Source organism: Pleurodeles waltl, chromosome 9 (assembly GCF_031143425.1).
Source record: "Pleurodeles waltl isolate 20211129_DDA chromosome 9, aPleWal1.hap1.20221129, whole genome shotgun sequence".
NCBI classification, from domain to species: Eukaryota; Metazoa; Chordata; class Amphibia; order Caudata; family Salamandridae; genus Pleurodeles; species Pleurodeles waltl.
In genome coordinates this window covers 973,132,276-973,154,469 of record NC_090448.1, presented here as the reverse complement: position 1 = coordinate 973,154,469, position 22,194 = coordinate 973,132,276, and the positions used below count along the sequence as shown (strand labels likewise).

Genomic DNA, 22,194 nt, shown 5'->3' with positions numbered 1-22,194 from the left:
GGGCCCTTCATCTCAAGCACCGCTCCGCTGGGCCCTTCATCTCAAGCACCGCTCCGCTGGGCCCTTCCTCTCAAGCACCGCTCCGCTGGGCACCGCCGTCTCAAGCACCGCTCCGCTGGGCCCTTCATCTCAAGCACCGCTCCGCTGGGCCCTTCATCTCAAGCACCGCTCCGCTGGGCCCTTCATCTCAAGCACCGCTCCTCTGGGCCCTTCCTCTCAAGCACCGCTCCGCTGGGCACCGCCGTCTCAAGCACCGCTCCGCTGGGCCCTTCATCTCAAGCACCGCTCCGCTGGGCCCTTCATCTCAAGCACCGCTCCGCTGGGCACCCCCGTCTCTGAACTGCTCCGCTGGGCCCATCCTCTCAAGCACTGCTCCGCTGGGCCCTTCATCTCAAGCACCGCTCCGCTGGGCCCTTCCTCTCAAGCACCGCTCCGCTGGGCCCTTCCTCTCAAGCACCGCTCCGCTGGGCACCGACGTCTCAAGCACCGCTCCGCTGGGCCCTTCATCTCAAGCACCGCTCCGCTGGGCCCTTCATCTCAAGCACTGTTCAGCTGGGCACCACCGTCTCACACACCGCTCCGCTGGGCCCTTCATCTCAAGCACCGCTCCGCTGGGCACCGCCGTCTCTGAACCGCTCCTCTGGGGCGTTCATCGCAAGCACCGCTGGCCCACTGGCAGGGCCGGATCTGTGTCGGGCAGGGCTACACGAAGCACTCTGGCCACCATGCCTCCTCCAGAACCAGTGGAGTCTGTAATCCACTTGATGGACTGTGGCTTTGCACTCCCCAGGATGGTCCAGTGGGCAACCCACCCACTGTAGAGACTTGTGAGACTGTGGCTTTGCACTCCCCAGGATGGTCCAGTGGGCAACCCACCCACTGTAGAGACTTGTGAGACTGTGGCTTTGCACTCCCCAGGATGGTCCAGTGGGCAACCCACCCACTGTAGAGACTTGTGAGACTGTGGCTTTGCACTCCCCAGGATGGTACAGTGGGCAACCCACCCACTGTAGAGACTTGTGAGACTGTGGCTTTGCACTCCCCAGGATGGTCCAGTGGGCAACCCACCCACTGTAGAGACTTGTGAGACTGTGGCTTTGCACTCCCCAGGATGGTACAGTAGGCATGGAGGCATCTCGTGGATCTGGTGTCGTGGACTCATGTGGCTGAGGTGCCCCCCCTTCCCTTCCCCCTGAGGTGCCTGTAGTTTTACTATCTGATGCCCCTGCAGTGTTCTCTCCAATGGAATCGGTTCTTGTGTGTGGGCTTTGCCCATGTGTTTAGGCCCATTGGCCCACGAACAATGGATGATAGACAATATGGACCGGACTTTTGACCTATGTATATATTGTTGATGATGTAATATATTTTATTTAGATATTTCATAATTCACTTAACTTCAAATATGCTATAATATACTTCAATTTTAATGATCATTTTATTTTGTCTTTGCATTCTTCCGGGGGGGTTTGGGGGGTGTCACTCTGACTTGTTGCTCTGCATTGATGTGTGTGTTGTAGTGGGTGAGGGTGGGGGTGGGTGTGTGGCGTATGTGTGTCCCCGTAATTTTTTGCCGCCCCCCTCCCCTGTGTCATAGGTGCAGTACTCACCGTTGTCGTCTGCGCCGGCGTTCGTGCTCCTGGTAGAGGAGCAGGAAGACAATGGCTGAGAGGATGTGTAGTTCCGGTTCCATGCTTTCCGATTCCTCGTGGAGTGTGTAGAGGTGAGCGTTTTCCGTTAGGAAAGTCTGTTTCCGCCGTGCTTTTATCGGCGGGGCAACCGCCCCGGAAAAGGTGGCGGATTGGTGGGTCGTGATAGTGTGGGCGATACATTGTCTGCCGCCTGTCTGTTGGCGGTGACCGCCGAGCTGTTTGTTTGTACCGCCATGGCGGTCGGAGTGTTAAAGTGGCGGGCTGTGTTGGCGGTTCCCGCCAGGGTCGGAATTCCATTTTTTGGACTGCCAGCCTGTTGGCGGATTGGCTGCCGCTTTAACACCGACCGCCAGGGTTGGAATGACCCCCTTTGTGCTTCTTGGTGCTATTCTTACTTAAAACTTTCAAAATTCATATCTCCGGTTCCCCTTATTGGATATTTGTCATATTGGTGTCAATTATGTGTCACTTTGTCCAGTATTTTTCTAATTCGGTTTGGGATTTGTATTGTTTTGCCTTTCAACTTTACTACTGTTTATGTACTGCAAAGATCTTTTACACATTGCCCTAAGTTAACCTGTCTGCTCTGTGGTATAGCTACCAGGCATTTGACTTCATGTTAATTTAGTGACTTTGAACTTCACCCTGACAAGGTTGTGATTATTCCTTGAGATGGGTAGTCGCCCACCCCAGATAACAATCCAATTTCTTACAATGGTGTTCAGTAGTGGGATCTAAGACTTGTGGTCCACTTAGTGATATCAGTTAAAATCAAAATCCCTTTTTTGTTTTTAATTGGTCATTTTTGATTTTTCCTGAATTCACTCCTTCCCACAACTTTTTGCACCTGTGATTTTTGGAAGAATTGAAGTGGTTCTGAGCAGCATGGACAGCCTCACAATGGCAGATCAGAAGACCGTGTGCAAAGAATGGAGCCTAAAGCTGGTGAAGGCATCCAAGAAGAAGAAGAAGAATTACCAGATTCCCCACAGAGCCTTGAAGGAAGTACACATGTGACAGCATACCTCACAGGAGTAAGTTGGTGAGGAAGAAAAGGAGTAGGGAGGAAACAATATTCATACTGAAGAGGCTCCAGAGCAAGAGGAGGATGGGCCCACAGGGGCTAGATCACCTACAATGCCCAAAGCAGGGGGCAGCATGTCCTCTCATAACCTGGGCTAATCAGAGCTGTAGAACAGACAGGCAGAGAGGGCCTTGAAATTGCAGCTGGCTACCCTTTGCTCTTGAGGAGAAAAACTTATCTCTGGGTTCTGAAGAGAAATAGGTAAAAGCAGCAGCAACTTTGGGCCTGGAGGAAAAGACGTAAACACTGGACTTGGAGGGGAAGAAGGGTCTTCTGGCCTGCAAGAGGAGCCAGTAAAAGATGGTCTTGAGAACCCAAAGTGCATCTAAGTCCAGTGAAAATGGTGGCAGTGATAGTGAAGTGCGCAGGAGAGGTAAAAAAAATCTACACCCGCAAAGACCGGGTGCATAGCTATGGGTTGGTGAATGGCATTGATAAGTGGTTTGCAGCATATGAGGTAGCCATATGTATGCAGAAGAGGACTAGTGGGCCAGTCTGTGACTCACATTCCCATTGCAGGGAGGGATGCCTTATATGCCCTTGATGTAGCTGGCTAGATGTAGTGTGGTCCCATAAAGGAAGCCCTAATCACTATTTTTTGTCTGATCCCTGAGATATATTGTCTGAATGTCAGGGATAGACAGAAGCAGTCATACCAGTCACAGGTGAATTTGTGGATTCTTATAGCAATTCACTGGATGTTAGGGTGAAGGGCAGAAAAATAAATGATGATGATGGGCTGTATAATTTGATGACCAAAAAGCACATTTTAAGTATTTGTTTTACAGAATTGCTCCAGTACCTGATAGACAGCAAGCTCACTGAGCTCAGAAAGCTTGTGAAAGAAGATACCTTCTGGATGAGCAAAAGAGTATCCATTAAGATACTCAGGGATGAGCACAGGAAGGGTGGATCAGGTTCTTCTCAGCAGAGGGCAGCGTAAGGCTAGGATAAATCAGAAAAGTTCCCCAAAGGGCCCCAAAAGCATTTGGAAGGAAAGGATTTTGATTCCCCCACAGAACACAAGGCAGAAGGTTTTGATGGGCAGAAGCCCAGGGCACCCTTTCAGCCACCCCAATGTTATGGCTGTCTATAGTCAGAACATATGAAGGGGGACTCTGTATGTCCCAAGAAGCCATCCGCATGTGGGATTACCACAGGGGTGGCTATTGTAGCCCTAAGGGGAGGTTATCCCCAGGAGAGGGTAGAGCATGTCCTAGTATCCCTTGGTTGCTAGGTGGACCCGGAAGGGAAGCTTGTGATCCTGGAGGGTGGTAATCATCACATCCAGGATATCCTCATAAATGGAGACACTGTCACACTTCTCCAGCTTACCTGTGCCATCCAGTCCTTGGTGGGAGCATAGATGGATTCCCAAAAACATGACACAAATGTAGGTTGGCCCAGGCCCCTGGGCAGAGTGTTTTACTCCCTATGGCCATGGTATCCTTAGAATGGAATCAGTGCTTGCATATACGAGGGTCATTGTCAGTCCCCAGGCACCACTGACTACATCCTTGGAAATGAGCTCTTACTGGCAAGAAAGGAGCCATGAGGGACAGTCAATCTGGGCACCCCAAAAACACAGATTTTAAGGAGTTATGTCCATAAAAGGAGGGTGTGGTGCCCCAGATGAAGAGTAAAGGGTAGGAGGTGGACCTCTACAGTAGGAAAACCTGTGGGTCAGGGGTTACCCCCAGCCTTTTCGAAACGCTAAATGTTTTTTTATATTGGAACAGGCTTTTTACTTGTCACAACCCCTCTGATTTAACAAATCGCAGTGTTTGCGACAAGTAAAATTGCTTTCTATATCAGACCCTAAAGCATTCTCAGGTAATGTGAATATTTTAGGTACATGTACAAAGGGTATCTACCAAAAACGGTCCTCTCAATGATTCAGTCTTGGAAAACAGCTGTGAAGTACAAAAACATCTATGAGTGCTAAAAGATAAAGGGGGTCATTACAACATTGGCGGTAAAAGCCGCTTACCGCCGTGCAGAAGAATGCCAACACACCGCCGCGGCCGCAGTAAACCGCCACGGTCATTATGACCCACAACTCGGAAACCGCCAAAATACAGACACCCACAGAAGTCCGCCACACCAAAGGCCAGCGATAAACTGGCGATAACCAAACCGACACCGTCACGCCAACAGAAATACGCCCACACTATCACGACACACGAATCCACGCGGCGGTCTTTCAACCGCGGTATCCCATTGGCGGTACACACTGCCGCGCTCAAAATACACACACTCCTACAAAACACAGCCACATTGGACAAATCCAAATACACACGCCTGATACACATACAAACACCACTCCCACACACCCAATACAATATAAAACACCCACCCACATCACCCACAAACCCCCACCAAAAAAAAATCGGGACGACGCACAGAGAGAGAGACCATATAGAAGTATCGAGCACCCAGATGCACATATTACCATCACCCACACAAATACCACGCACTTCACACAACACACCAATACACATCACCACACTTATCACCACACATTCCACCCCACACATCACCTACACCACCCCATGGCACCGCAAAGACACCCCAGGTTTTTGGAGGAGGAACTCAGGGTCATGGTGGAGGAAATCATCCGGGTAGAGCCACAGCTATTCGGAGCACAGGTGCAGCAGACGTCCATCGCAAGGAAGATGGAGCTATGGAGCAGAATAGTCGACAGGGTCAACGCAGTGGGACAGCACCCAAGAAATCGGGATGACATCAGGAAGAGGTGGAACGACCTACGGGGGAAGGTGCGTTCCATGGTATCCAGACACCGGATTGCAGTGCAGAAGACTGGCGGCGGACCCCCACCTCCTCCCCCAGAATTTACGACATGGGAGGAGCAGGTCTTGGTGATCCTGCATCCTGAGGGCCTCGGCGGAGTATCTGGAGGAATGGACTCTGGTAAGTCACATCTTCACTACTTCATCCCCCCCACCCCACCTGCATGCCAACACATACCCCCACCCTCAGCCTCACCCCTATCACTCCTACTGCTTGCAATGTCCCACCATCACAACCCACCCATCCCAACACCAAGCCCTGCATGCGACCACAAAGCATGGACACCCATCACCAAAGCATGCCCACTGCACATACCCATACCCCCCCCAAACCACCGACACAAAAGCCCCCACACAGGAATGCAAGCACTGGGGGACACGGGCACCCACCCATTGCACACCATTCCACACACAGATGCAATAATCATGCTTTTATACCCCTACAGGACCCCTACGCAACGTCACCGCACAGGAGGGTCCACAAAAGTCCACCCCCCCCCAGAAGAGGCCCACAGTGATGACAGCAGCTCTGTCGACCTGGATCTAGATGACCAGCCCGGCCCATCGGGGACCTCAGGACAGTTGGTTCCCCTCACACAGCCACAGGCCACTGCAGACCTACCCCCCTACCCCCCTCTGGAAACACCAGCACAGCACCCACCCAGCGGGCCAACACCTCTGTCTCCGGGACACGTCAAGCAGCAGTGTGTTCACCACTACAGGGCACCCAGGTTAACCCACCACCCCAACAACAACAGGGACCTAGGGGCAGTGGCAGTGGGCACACGGTCCAGGGGACAGAGGCCCAGGGAAACAGGGGAACTGGGAGGGCTGCTGTGCGACAGGGTGGGGACAGGCCCAGGGAACCCACTCTCCACGAGGCCCTCTCCTCCATCATGGGAGCATACCACCACTCCCAGGAGACGATGGCTACGGTACTGGCCAAGTTTCAGGAGACCCAGCGCATGCAGGAGGAACAGTATTTGGGCTTCAGGGAGGAACTCAGAACCATCAGCTCCGCCCTGGGCACCATCGTAGGGGTGCTGAATCTGGTAGTGACCACTTTGAGGGACACTGTGGCACCACAAATGGCCCCTGACACTAGCATGGACCAAGAACTGCCCACCACCTCCGCCGGCGCTAGTGGACAGGAGGCACCGCCACAGGACCAACAGGCCACCAGCACCCCACCCCCTGCAGAAGGAGAACCACCCCGCAAGCGGTCCCAGATATCCAGGAAGAGGACAGAGTAAGATGCCAAGACCCCCGCCAAGAAAGGATACCACCCTGATAGTCATCCCACTGTCCCACTTTGTCACCCTGTCCATCCTTAAACTGCCCCAGCTCCACTTCCCAGACCCATTTGGACATTGCACCTGTGAGACTAATAGACTGGACTCTGCCATGGACATTCCTCCACCATCACCCCTCACCTATTTACAACCCCCCTCCAATATTTTGCACCTTAATAAACACCGTTTTTGCACAAAACAATCAGGAGTCTGTCTGTGAATGTGAATATAGTTATCTGTAATTACAGTGCCAAAATGCTTATTTACATTGTGATGCCAACATACCAATGTCACACAGCTGTAGTCCATGGGGGAACAAAGGAGATGTCACACTGTGGCACCCAGATCTCTGAAATCGTAAGGGAAAGTGACAACTCAGTTACCATACACTGGGTGAAAAGGACATACAGTACAGAGGTAGTAGTGTTTAAGTACATGTAGTAGGCCGGTTTGTATTCTTACCTCTGTTCATTGGAAATATTGCAGTATCACAGTGTTCCTGTTGTTTATGTCATCTTCTTCGTCTTCCTCCTCTTCACTCTCCACAGGCTCCACAGCTGCTACAACACCACCATCTGGACCATCCTCCTGCAGAAAAGGCACATGGCGACGCAAAGCCAGGTTGTGAAGCATACAGCAGGCCACGATGATCTGGCACACCTTCTTTGGTGAGTAGAATAGGGATCCACCTGTCATATGGAGGCACCTGAACCTGGCCTTCAGGAGGCCGAAGGTCCGCTCGATCACCCTCCTAGTTCGCCCATGGGCCTCATTGTAGCGTTCCTCTGCCCTAGTCCTGGGATTCCTCACTGGGGTCAGTAGCCATGACAGGTTGGGGTAACCAGAGTCACCAATTAGCCACACACGGTGCCTCTGGAGCTGTCCCATCACATAAGGGATGCTGCAATTCCGCAGGATGTAGGCGTCATGCACTGAGCCAGGGAACATGGCATTCACATGGCAGATATACTGGTCTGCCAAACATACCATCTGGATATTCATGGAATGATAATTCTTCTGCTTTCTGTACACCTGTTCACTCCTGTGGGGAGGGGGGCAAAGCCACATGGGTCCCATCAATGGCACCTATGATGTTGGGGATATGTCCAAGGGCATAGAAGTCACCTTTCACTGTAGCCAAATCCTCCACCTCAGGGAAAACGATGTAGCTCTGCATGTGTTTCAGCAGGGCAGACAACACTCTGGACAACACGTTGGAAAACATAGCTGGGACATCCCTGATGCTATGGCCACTGTTGTTTGAAATGACCCACTTGCTAGGAAATGGAGTACTGACAGCACCTGCACTTGAGGGGGGATTCCTGTGGGATGGCGGATGGGTGACATCAGGTCTGGCTCCAGCTGGGCACACAGTTCCAGAATAGTGGCACGGTCAAGCCTCTATGTCAGGATGAGATGTCTCTCCTCCATTGTCGACAGGTCCACCAGCGGTCTGTACACCGGAGGATGCCGCCATCTCCTCACATGTCCCAGCGGACGATGCCTATGAAGGACAACAGCGTGCACAGAGTCAAACATTCCAGAGGTACGTAACCCCAGCTTTCAAAAAACACGGATCTTAACCCATTTAATGGCTTGTATGAGTGTGGATGCAAGGCCTAGGTATGTGTGACGCAGTACAAAAAGTAAGGCATGTAGGCTCCTGAAATGGTGGCTGCCTGACCTGTAAAGTGTGACAATGGGATGTGAGGTAACTGCGCTGGCGTTGTACACCGTGGCGGTAGGCGGTCGAAGACCGCGGCGCAATGCTGCATTGGTTAACATTGGACCCTATGGGTCTCAGAAGCCAATGACGATGTGGGCCGGCAGTCGCGGTACGCACCGCCGCGGACGTGACCGCCATTTTCTCTCTGTTAATTCACTCGATACCTGATCTTCGACAGGAGAGGACCTACACTGCAAGTGCTGCTGTTACCTCGGTCTGGAAGGGACAATGGCTCATGCGACTGGGGAAAGGGCCCCTGCCTTCACATCGGAGGAGTTGGAGAAGCTTGTGGATGGGGTCCTCCCCCAGTACGCGCTACTCTACGGTCCTCCAGACAAACAGGTAAATACACTGGGAGCATGCTGTATGGGCTATGCCTGTGTTGAGTGGGGTGGATGAAAGATGGGGGGGGGAGAGATTGAGGCATGCTTCAAACGACGGTGAGTGCATGTGCCACATGGCAAGGGTAGGGATGGGGGGGGCACTCACATTGATGGTGCAGAAGGTAAATACTTTTCTTCTCCCCCTGTGCATTTCATATAGGTCAGCGCCCACCAGAAGACGGATATTGGCGTGCCATCGCCAAGGACGTCCGGACCCTGGGGGTCCACCACAGACGGGGCACCCACTGCCGGAAGAGATTGGAGGACATTCGCAGATGGAGCAGGAAGACGGCGGAGGCTCAGCTGGGGATGGCCTCCCAACGTGGGAAGGGTGCCCGTCGGACCTTGACCCCCCTGATGTTCCGGATCCTGGCGGTGGCCTACCCCGAGTTGGATGGGCGCGTGAGGGCATCACAGCAGATACAAGGGGGTGAGTACTCTCACATTCTGCTAAATTTGCGTGCTGTGAAGATGTCTGGGTGGGGGAGGAGGGCTGTGGGTATCCCTAGGCCAGGGCGAGTTCCATAGGCGAGGCCCCTCCGTAAGGCACGGCCCTGTGCCCCCGCTCCCCACCTCTGTAGGATGCCAAGTACAGCTATTCATGGCCCTGTGTCACCTATGTGTGCAGATGTCGTCCATAGCCTTGTAGGCCATGTCCCAGGGATTGCAAAGTGGACCCCAAGTGCGTGGCGTAGTGCAGGGGGCTTCTGTGTCTGTGCTGTCCGCCAACGGTAGCGGGAATGCATGCACTCAACATGTCTTTCTTCTGTTCCCCCCCCCATTTTTGTGGTCTTCCTGTTCATGTGTGCATTAGCATCATCAGGCGGAGGAGCAGTGGCACCGGAGCACGAGGGAGCTGCATCCCACATGGCCATGGAGGGCCACACTACCGACTCTGAAATCGCAAGTGGGACAGAGGGCGAGGGGAGCTCCACGGCGGGGACACGAGCGGACATTAGTGGATCGGACTCGTCCTCTGATGGGAGCTCCCTTGTGGTGGCGGCAACATCTCTGCCCCCTGCAACAACAGGTACAGCCGCCACCCCCGCACCAGCACCGCCCTCCCAGCAGCCCCTCAGTGTTTGCCCCGTGTCCGCTCACCCAGGAAGGCGGGCATCCCCTTCGCCCCTGGCACCTCAGGCCCTGCCCCAGTCACCCCTGCTGCCCTCAGTGAGGAGGCCATTGACCTCCTCAGGTCCCTCACTGTTGGGCAGTCTACCATTTTGAATGCCATCCAGGGTGTAGAAAGGGAAGTGCACCAAAATAATGCATACCTGGAGGGCATTCATTCTGGTCAGGCTGCCCTTCATCAAACCCTGCAATCTCTGGCCTCAGCACTAATGGCAGCCATTGTCCCTGTGTCTAGCCTCCCCCCTCCAACTTCCTCCACCCAGACCCAATCCCCTGTACCTCTGCCTATCCCAAGTACACCATCAGACCAGCCTGCACACACCGCAACACCCAAGGGCAGCTCACGCAGACATAAGCACCACACATCCCACAGGCAGTCACACAAGCAACATCCACATACAGACATACCAACATCCACTGCCTCCACTGTGTCCCCCTCCTCCACGTCTCCCTCCTCCCTGCCAGTCTTGTCTCCACTCACACCTGCATGCACAGCATCTTCAGCCACTACGTCCCTCAGCAGCACACACACCAGAACACCCCGCACACGTGCACTCACCACCCCCACTGCCATTTACACGTCCCCTGTGTCCTCTCCCAGTGTGTCTGTGTCGCCCCCTCCCAAGATACACAAACGCAGGCAGCCACCCACCCAACAGCCATCCACCTCACGACAGCCTACAGCCCAGGCACCTGCACCCAAAGCCACCCTACTTACACCTCCTACAACCACAACCTCTTCCTCCACTCCCATACCCACTACACCTACCCATCCCACTGCTCCCCAAAAAAATTCCTGTCCAAACTTAACCACTTTCCCTCAACTCCCCCACCCCGTCCATGTCATAGGCCCAGAGCTAGCACCTCAGCCACTACATCACCGGGCCCGGTGGTGCATGTCGTACATGGACACTGGAGTGCACCGCCCACCAGGGCAGCCAGTCTGGTACGGAGCCACAGCACAGCCAGCCCCCCCCCTCAGAAACATAAAAAAATTGACAGTGCACGGCGGCAGAGGGTAAAGACACCAGGGACAAAAACCCCTACCAGGGCTCCCGGCGGGAGTGTCGAGGCAGCTGGGACACCGGCCAAGGTGGGGAAGGGCCAAAGGAGAGCAGGAAAGGCTGGGAAGGGCAGCAGGCCCGACAACACCGCCATCAGCCCAGCTGGCCAGGAGGGCCCCGCAAGCCCCATCCCAGCTGGCCAGGAGGCCACCAAAAGCCCCAGCACAGCTGCCCAGGAGGGCCCCGGCACCCACAGGACAGGTGGGCAAGAGGGCCCCGCCAGGCCCAAGCCAGATGGCACATGAGCACCCCGGCATGGCCAGCACCGCTGAACAGGGGACCGCTATCTCAAGCACCGCTGAACAGGGGACCGCCATCTCAAGCACCGCTGAACAGGGCACGGCTATCCCAAGCACCGCTGAACAGGGGACCGCCATCTCAAGCACCGCTGAACAGGGCACAGCTATCCCAAGCACCGCTGAAAAGGGGACCGCCATCTCACGCACCGCTGGCCCATGGGCGGCAGGGGCAGTGCCGCATCTGTGTCGGACAGGGCTGCACGGTGCACTCTGGGCACTAGGCCCCCCCCAGAACCAGTGGAGACATGCATCCACTACCTCATTCCTGCACAGGAAGAAGCACTCTGGCCAACAGGCACCCTCCAGAACCAGTGGAGACTGTTATCCCCTTGAGAGACTGTGGCTTTGCACTCCCCAGGATGGAACAATGGGAAACCCACCCACTGTAGAGACTTGAGAGACTGTGGCTTTGCACTCCCCAGGATGAAACAGTGGAAACCCACCCAATGTAGAGACTTGAGAGACTGTGGCTTTGCACTCCCCAGGATGGAACAGTGGACATGGAGCCCCCTCGTGGATCTGGTGTGGTGCAGTCATCCGGCTGAGGTGCCCCCCCTTCCCTTCCCCCTGAGGTGCCTGTAGTTTTGCTATCTGATGCCCCAGCAGTGTTCTCTCCATTGAGGTCAGGTATCCGGTGTGGACTTTGCCCATGTTTTTTGGGCCCAGTGGTCCACGGACAATACCTGGTACAATGCCTTGACTTGTGAATTTGGTGTATATAATAGTTTTTAGTGTGTATATATTTTTGATTGCTGTATTTCAATATATTTCAATGGTTACAGTCATTTCCTGTTGTCTTTGCATTCTTCCAGGGGGTCTGGGGGGTGTAACTGTGATGTATAGATATGTATTAGTGTGTGTGTTGTAGTGGGTGAGGGTGGGGGTGGGGGTGTTGCGTGTGTGTGTCACTGTTTTTTCCCTCCCCCCTTCCCTGTGTCGTAGGTGCAGTACTCACCGTTGTCTTCTGCGCCGGCGTACGTGCTACTGGTAGAGGAGCAGGAAGACTATAGCTGGGAGGATTTGGAGTTCCGGCTCCATGGTGTCCTCGTCCCTCGTGGGGTGTGTAGAGGTGAGCGTTTTCCCTTCGAAATGGCTGTTTCCGCCGTGTTTTTATCAGCGGTGAATCCGCCCCGGAAAAGGTGGTGGATTGGACTGTTGTGATACTGTGGGCGGTACTTTGACTCCCGCCTGTCTGTTGGCGGTGACCGCCGCGCTGTTTGTTTGTACCGCCGTGGCGGTCGGAGTGTTAAAGTGGCTGTCTTTGTTGGCGGTTTCCGCCACGGTCGTGATTCCATTTTTTTTCCTGCCGGTCTGTTGGCGATTTTACCGCCGCTTTAGCACCGACCGCCAGGGTTGTAATGACCGCCAAAGTCACTAGGATTCTTTGTGCAACTGCCTGTTTTTTTTGGGGGTGGGGTGGGTGTGTGTGTCTGTCTGTCTGCCTGTGGGAAAGTGCCTCTTTTGACATGCCCCCCCACTTTTGTGCCTGGTTATTGTCAATGGAACCGTAGCTATCAAGTAGTCAGTAGTAGGAGATCTGTACATCTACAAATTACGCAAGTCACATGTTGTATCATGTCCATGTATGACCAGACAATGTTTCTATAGAAGATGTGTGCAAAGTGCAAGCAGCCTAAAGAATGGGTGAAGTGTAGGAGACAATACATGTCTTACCAGTAATGCAGGAAAACATGGAGAAGAGACACACATACACCAATACTGACTGTATAACACATTAATGTCTACATGTCAACATTTAATATATGTACAGAGATGGTGCCAGGTAAGTACATAACCCAGTCATGTTTGCCACTAGCATACCATAGTATTTGCCATTGCATGCCACAATGACAGGAGGCAGTGACAGACAACACCATCTGTACCCTGCCAAGTTTCCAATATTGAAGTCAAAACAAATATACAAGCCCTAAACAAGCTGACCATGGAAACAACTAAGGGCATCAAATAGTGAGACATGTCCCACATGTGCAAGCACCCGAGCGCTGTGCATGTGAGGGGAAAGCTCACATCAAGTACTGCAGAGGGAAATATGATATCCTGGTCTGTATGACCACACTTGTGCATGTGTCTTTCTGCTGGGGAGCGTGCATAGTTCTGATGAGTAGCAATCATGAAGAGTCTAGGTCCCTGCTCAATAAACCCACACACCACGGATCTAGCTACATCAATGTATGACATTGTCAGGGGCCTGATGCATGTGCATAGGGGGCTGAGTAAACTGGAGCACCAGTAACCTACCTCTTCACATGCAACCATGGCTTTGTGTTGCCATACAAACTCACACAGTGGTGATGATAAGTAGGCTGGCATCTATGCTAGACTACAACACTTCCACACAGTTGTATGCCATTGTGTGTGACAGTCATAAAAAACACGATGTCAACAAATGTGAGTGCCCAGTTGGAGGCATGCACACATATAACACATATCTCAACACACATGTACCACTATAATAGCTCAGGCATGGTAATATGTATGGATTCTGAACAAAAGGCAACCTAGCACAAATTAGTATTCATACACATATGTACACACATAGCATACATGTGCCAACATGTATTTGTACACAGTGTAGCTATGAATGCACATATGCACAAGGTATGAGTAATCGCATGCAGCAGACTCATGAACAAACCTATAGGTTCAACTTACCAATGTCAGCGTAATTACATTATTGGATAGTCACACACATGTAGCCATAACGCATATACAACATTGTAGCACAGCCCGTGTGACATGTTAAGTGAATCAGGGTGCACTCAAGGCCTACAATGCAATGCAATTCCGTCATGCGTAAAAAATAAATGATGCAAACGCATCAACTCCACACTGCAACGTAAGTAAAATTAAGCTTGGGCCCTCAGCGGCAATTACACGCTCACACGCCTCTTAATGCACTATGGTGAAAAATGACTGTCATGCGTCAACATTTTTCATGCATACGCATATACCATACAATTCCCCTAAGCTAAAAGTCGCTTAGCCCCTGAATGTCTGTCACATGCCCACAGGCAATTTCATGCTAAAGGTGAGAAAAACGACGCATTACTGTCATGCGTTAAAACCAAATTAGGCATGACTGGAAACGTGACGCACACTCCCAGGAAGTGATGAAACAGGACATCCTGCCTGCAAACATGGCACAGTGAGTTCGCTTTCACTTCACTGTCTTTTTGGCTGTGACTGTGTGAGGATGTGTGGAGCTGGTGTTGTAGGAGTTTTGGAGTGTTTTGAGTGTTTCAAGTGTTTATTGTGCTGTGTCCTGTAGGTGTTGTGTTTTATTTTTCTTTAAACTTGTCTTTTGAGTTGTAAGTATACTGTTTTTATCTCTGAAATGTGGGTTGTTTGTCTGGGGTAGTTTAGTTGTTGGGGTATTTGGGTTAGATGTTAGGTATATTTATTTTTTGTTTTGGGTGAACTGCATTTGCAGTCCAGTATGTCTGGGAAAGGAAGGATGGCGTGGACGTCGGCTGATGAGCTGGAGGGGTTTATCTGCTTGATCAACACTATCTCCCCATGATACTGCAACTGGAAGGCTGTGTCATTCTTGGCTCCCCCACAGAGGCACGGCGGCTGCGGTGGGGCAAGGTGCTCCACCACTTAACACAGATCTTTGGGACAGGAAGGAACGACCACCAACTCAAGCATCACTGGGCAGATCTCATTACAAGGGAGCTAGATCTTCTGGATCATCTGGGCATTGAGATTGGTGGAGCAGTTGGTTAGTTGGCCATTTCCATACAAAGTCCTTTCTTTTGCCTTTGCATGACAGTTGCAGATACGGTTGAGTGCTGCATGTAATGGTTGTGGATCTGGACATGTTGTATGCTACCTGTATGAACAGTCCCAGTGCCACCTTAGGCCTGCAATTCAAATGTACAATAATGAAGCCGATGCAGGACAGATGTGCCATTTTCCCTGCACAACCATCACAAAGTGTTGTGATGCATGCATAGGGCAACTCGGTAATGAGCAACACCAAATGTTATGTTATGTTATAGGATCTTGTAAAATGCATGGCTACTCGTAGACCTCCCAGCGCTAGTCACAGACCATAAAGACACAGACTGAGGGAAAAGCTTTAAAACAGTCAAGTTTGAGTGAACGTCGGAAGGTAAGTTCTTGGCTAGTTATTTGAAGGCCAAGCGGAAGAGAATTCCACAATTTGGCTCCAAGATAAGCCATAGACCTTCCGCCTCAGTTGGATTTTTTTACTTTGGGGATTGAGGCTAGTGCGGCTGATGAGGACCTGGGCTGTCTGACAGGCTTATGGAAAGAAACAAGGGGCCTTAAAAAATGGGGGCCTTTATTGTATAGTGCCCTGTGGATACAACACAACGTTTTAAACTTTATACGTTGTTCCACTGGGAGTGAATGTAAAGAAGAAATGGCCAATTTGCAGATTCATGCATGGGTATGTCAAAGAGGAGATGGGCAGCAGTGTTCTGCACCACCTGTAGCTTTTTTTCACATATTTTGGGGCCCCAAGATACGAGGCATCACCATAATCTAAATGAGAAATAATGAGCGCCTGGATGATAAGTCTTTTCTCAATGAGTGGAAGTATTTTAAACACCTGTGGAAGACGTTTTCTTAACGTGATGATCCATGGTAAGCCAAGGATCAAGCCAAACGCCTAGGCTCTTGATATATTCCTTGGGAGGGGAAAAATCCCCTTAAGACTGCAACATTGGGGAATTAAGACCTGGCTTAGAGCAATGTCCTAGAATCATTACTTCGGTCTTATCTCCATTTAGCTCAAGCTTACATTCAGACATCCATTCCGACACTGCCTGTAGGCAGAGGGGAGAGTGAAGACTCATAAGAGCTGGGATTAGTTGAAAATTAGACCACCAACTGGGTGTCGTCTGCATATGACACTAATGAAAGACCATATGGCTCCACTATCTTTGCTAGGGGAGACATATAAATGTTAAATAATGTGGGGCTGAGAGACAAGCCCTGTGGCACTCCACAGCTTCTCTAAAAGCAGCTGGAGAAAAATGGCTGATCTAGCACCTGAAATGATCTCTCCTCTAAAAAGGAGGAGATCCTGCTCAGAGCGCTGCCTGTAACTCCAATCTCCCTCATTCTTAAAAGTAACATGTTGTGATCGAGTGTGTCGAAAGCAGCGCTAAGATCCAGGAGAATAATAGCAGACACGCATCCCCGATCAAGACGCTTCCTGACCTCTTCCATAACTGCAATTAGAGGTGATTCCGTACTACATAGAGGTCTAAAGCCCATCTGAGAGGGACGAAGAATATTGTTGTCTTCGAGGAAATTTGAGAGTTGCGCATTAACGTGTTTTTCAATCATTTTAGATAGAGCTGGCAACAAGGAGATGGGCCTAAAATTATTGAGCATGGTTCCGTCAAGATGAGGTTTTTTCAACAGGGGTTTAACTATAGCATGTTTCTACTGGTCTGGGATAGTGCTACTAGACAGCGCAGAGTTCAGCAGGTCTGTCAAAACTGGGGCTATGACAGAAGACCCTAAGGCCAATATTGAAGGGGGAGCAGGATCGAGTGGGGAGCCAGACCTTAGGGTAAAGAGTAATTTAGAGACCAAGTACAAGGATAGAGGCGAAAACTGTGAAAGCACTGCAGAACAGTTAATACGCTCCTCTCCAGGGGCTTGAGAAAAGAGGGTACCAGTCGGGAAGGCCAAATAAATATCTGATTATTTTTGCTGAAATACTGATGCCATATTCTTGCTGTGTTCTTGGGAGGCTTCAACAAGTTCACTGTGAGAGTGGGGTTGAGCAATTTCTTTCAGTAGATGAAAAATCTCTTTAGGAGAGTTAGAGCCGTGTTCTATTTTGGTAGCATAATATGTACATTGAGCTAATTTAATTTCAGCGTGAAAAAATCTAATGGCTTTCCTATATTCTTCTTTCAAAGAAATATCATAGGATTTTCTCCATCATCTTTCCATGCGTCTGCATTCCCTCTTAAGTTGGAGAAGATGGGAGGAGAACCAAGGGGTGCCTTTTTTTCAGACGGCCCCCAGACTTAGTTGTAATAGGAAGAAGAGTGTCTGAGCATTTGATGATGCAATCATTAAATTAATCTAAGTGACAGGCCTTATTCTCCAGTCAGGAGGTTTTCAAACTCTCCAAAGTGCTAATCCAGTCACTAGCATTAAGCATGTGCCAGCGCCTATAATGTTGGGTTATAACTTGTGAAGATCTACATGCGGCAGGGGTGGCCAAATTAAGGGAAATTAAGAAGTGGTCTGACCGGGCCAGAGGAATAGGGGGCAAGGAAGTTAGGCCAGCTACATTACTGAAAACTAGATCTTTGGAATGTGTGGGATGTCTTACCAAATGAGGCCTGCGCCATGCAACATGTATGGAAAGAGGTCACAAAACCTGTTTTTGGGAAGCAAATGCATAATCCACTAGGAAAAATTAGAAATCCCTTATTTAAATTTGTCATGCACTCTGAATGGCTGCAGAGAGCAGGTGTGATATGGGGGCACATAAATGTATGAGATGGGCCACCATGTACTCAGCAGAAGTTGAGATGATCTGTTGCAACTCCTGCTGAGTACCTCATTTACCTACACATAAATAGATGCAGTTGGACCCTGCCTGCATCATGCTGTGCCTTAATTTTCATTATGCGCACACATGGTGGGGGTAAGGGGTGCACTGAGGGCCACAAGGACTGTATAGATGCAATTGGTGCTGCACTACTGTTGTTCTATCAGCCCCTTTTGTGTCATTGGTCAAAGCCATGTAAGGGAGCTTGACCATGCACTGGGTCCAGACTACTAGCACTTCCCTGTTTCAGTTCATTGTGTATCACATAAACCATATACTATGTCTATTACCACACACATGTGCAGAGTCAGTTCCACAGGCATCCCGCTTCTCACTGGCAGTATGGGGCTTCCCAACATCTGCTCCATCACTGGTACATCACTCAGTAACCTGCACCAACAAAGGCATCCTCAGACCACTGAGCAAGTGTTTTCGTGTTGAGGCATATTTCTATGCCCATGTTCTTATCCCTCCCTGGACAAATAATGGTATACCATGGCAACAATGGCTGGTCACACACTATTGGCAATACATCTATGATTTTAATCAGTCAATGTGCAGGTACGTACAACTATCTTCACATGTGTAAACTCTCATAGCATTTTTGATTACATGTGTGCCTTGTGATGGCACACACATATTACTTACTTCACTGAAGGATATATCACAGCATTCCTCAACACCATGGAATACCCACAGATCCCCTGGGCAGTAGTAGTTTGTCAGTTTGCTGTGACAATCAAGTAGATGTCTACATCTAAGGCAGGCTCAAATACTATGGGTGTCACATTGGGAAAGCCACTGCAACAACCCTGCAACAGCCATCACATGCCCTTCACGTGCAATATACAGTGTCAAGCAGTCCCATATGGTCATGGAGGTGTAGTGCTAACAGGCACCTGCATGACAATGCCATGTATAAATGGTGCAGTGAGAAGCACCACAGGAGTGTCAGGGACAGTGATGGTTTGTAGGTGCGTGGGTCTACATTATCTGAGAGTATGTATGATTGACTGAGCATAGATGTTTGTCAGTTGCTGTGATCTACTACTAGGATGACTTGCTCACTCAGCCTAACAAGTTTAGTGAACAGTGTTGTCCATTAACTGATTTGTAAAAATTACACTAAGCAGTGTTTTCCATTCATGTTTTGCAGGTGGATCTGCGCCCTACACCGCAGGAGAGGTTGCCTGATTTGAAGACCCCAATGCATCCAGTAAGTGTCATCTTGTGCGTCCTGTGTGCTAATCCAGGGTTTGGTGTAAGTCAGTCTGAAATGTGGAATTCTATGAAAGATGGTTTTGCCTGACCAATGATATGATATGATATGATTGGAGAATGGATGGTGACATCATGTATGTTGGAATGTTGTGCAATGAGAATGGGTTGCTTGTAGTTCAAGGAGCAAAAATGGGCTGACATGGTCTTGTGTGAAATAGGAATTGTAATGGCTGGTCACTCATTCATTGATGTATATCATGATAGGTCTCAGGGCAGCTGTTTATGTACATAGCATGCCTGTTGACAACCACTTTGTCACAGCACCATTGTCAGCACTGTGTCCCACATAAAGCTTACACTTACTGACAAAATGGTACAGATGTGGGTTATACCAGCACAGGCCTCTAGGGGGCTTATGTAGGAGACACATGTCTCAGTACCCTTCAAATAGAATGAGTCTGTAGTACTGCAAGGAGCCACATTGTGCTGCACAACTGTCAGTAGTGTACACAATAAGTAGACAACTCAGCTCCAGATGGTTGTGGGAAAAGTCTATGATGCTTCCCACGCCAGATCTCTGCAGTTTTCACAACATGGTCCTGCTACCATGATATTTATGAGTGATGTAGGTCACATCACATATGCATATAATGTGAATGCTGTGTGCAAACCTGGTACTTTGATGATGTCTGACATGCATGTGCAAATGATGTACAATGTTTCAATGTTTCAGGATACTGTTGCATCACCCAGTGCAGTGCCAAACTCACTGTGGGCCTAAGGGCACCCATACAGCCACCATTTGTGGGCCGTTTAACACATGTAGCACTACATAGCACAGGGTAGGGGTGTCAGTTCTGTAATGTGTTGACAACTTTGATGTGCAGCTCAGGCTTTGGCCAAACTTCCTGGGAACAATGCATCAGTTGAACATGTTGGCACATCATGGGCAATGGCGTGTCCCCTTGTAACGTATGCTCAGGCCAGGTCTTACACCAAGACACATGAATGTTGATTTACCAAACCTTAGAATAGCCATTGGGAAGTTACCAGACCCCCTATCATATGACCCACATCTTGCCTCCACGATGTCTGGGCAAGCCTTAATGTTTGACCAGGGGTGTTGAGGAGATGGATTGCATGTAAAGCCCCCCTTATGCACAGGGACACAGGAAATCCAGACTTGTTGGGGCGTGTGATCCTCACAAGTTAGGTGACACAAAAGTTGATAATGGACAATTTTGTCCAATCAGCTCTGGGCCCTATTGATTAACAGTGGATTGCTGTCATCCCAGTGACATGTACATGATACTGTTGATGGCTGGTAGGAAATAGTCATAGATGAGGAGTAAGGCATTGTTGAGGAATGTGTGTTGGACTGTATGTGTTATTTTCAGTTGTAGTGTACATTAAATGTCTGTACAACCTCCATCTAATGCTGATACTGATGCTTGCTTCTCCTCATATTTCAGCTGCCAACATGACACAAGAACAGAAGCGAGCTTTCCACAAGAGGGCTGAATGCTACCGCCACATAGAAGAGGTTGAGACCGGATACTGCAGAATGGGCAGGAGGTTCAGAAGTGAGAAAGTATCAGGGAAATTGTGTGACCTCCACAGCAGCCACACAAGGACACCAGAGCAAAGTCATCAGGGCTGCAGGGGGCCACAGCTGGACCAAGGCCCTCCACGTCAGCTGCACCAGTAATAACCCAGCCACCAGTTCAGCCACCTGCAGCAGTAGTCCCGAGTCAGTTTGAACAAGACATGAGAAGGGAAAATTTTAGCCAGACTTAAAACATTGGAGGCGGAATCAGCAGAAAACTGGAGCATTATGCAATACATCAAGAAGAAGATTAAGAAAAGCAGGAAATTAACTTTTTTGTGTCGTACAACCTCCCGTTCCTTCCCCTCCCTTTTACTGTTTTACAAAGTTTTATGTTGGGTTTTAGATGTGTATTTTTAGGTTAGTGTAGTGTAGGCATAGGTTAGGTTACGTATAGTGGGTGGTGGATTTGTCAACATTTGTTTATTGTTGGGGCTTGGGTGAGGGTACATGTTGGGGTATATATATATATATATATATATAATAAAATAAAAATAGCAAAAAAATATACATTTGTTTAGGCCATAGGTTAGGTTAGGACATGTGGAGTCATAGTTTATGTTGTCCTACTTGTAGCTTCTCTCTTAAGGGAGTAGGCGACCCACGTTTAGAGTATGGTGTTACATGTGTAAGATAAGTTTAGAATAGGTTATATAGGTGTAGTTGTTAATTAAGTATAGTTAGTATAGGTTAGTTTAGCATAGGGTAGGTTTTAGGTATTCATTTGGTAAATGTTTTTAAAATAAATCCTGTTCATCTTAACCTAATAATTTTGTACTTTGAGTGTCTAGGGCTTCTCATGAGTGCACTGGCCAAGATGGGAGAATGGCCTAGGGTATGCTTACTGTCTTGATTTCCCTGGTTTCCCATGTGCATCCCCCTATGACCAAGGAGCTGTCAGAATAGCTGCTACATACTGTCTACTAGTGCATACATTTGCCATTCAGTGTTCCAGCCATTCACAATGTGTATGTATTCTTTATCTTAAACAGGTAAATATGGTACTTCACCTGTCATTGGTGGGGTCCTGCAATTTCATTTCTGGCAAATGTGGTACATCTGACAACAGGCACATTTGGAACTGTATCCTGCAACACAGACAGATGGCCGTCACTGATAGGGTTAGCTTTTCCTGTTCCACACAAATACGTGGAAGGTAAAAGACCATTGATTTAGTTCAGAGTCATACATGCCGTATGTCTGCTTCAAAGGATATGGGTTCAAAATCATATAGTATACAGAGTAAATTGGTTGTAGCCGACAACACCATCATTCTGCTTTCTCTTGTGAAGGATCCTAGTGTGTGGCTTAGTGTCTGACAGTCATGCACTCATGTACTGATATTCTGAACAAATTGA

The 22,194-nt window shown here is 49.7% G+C and overlaps 1 long non-coding RNA gene across 1 annotated transcript in view; it reads left to right on the top strand.

The window, feature by feature from the left end:
• LOC138258751 (uncharacterized) overlaps positions 1-21,547 on the top strand; it is a 90,284-nt gene extending 68,737 nt beyond the window's left edge. Inside the window, exons 2-3 of the long non-coding RNA XR_011198548.1 lie at positions 19,166-19,225; positions 20,703-21,547. This is a non-coding gene — a long non-coding RNA (uncharacterized lncRNA). The remainder of the gene's footprint in view (positions 1-19,165; positions 19,226-20,702) is intronic.
• Positions 21,548-22,194: the final 647 nt, after the last annotated feature.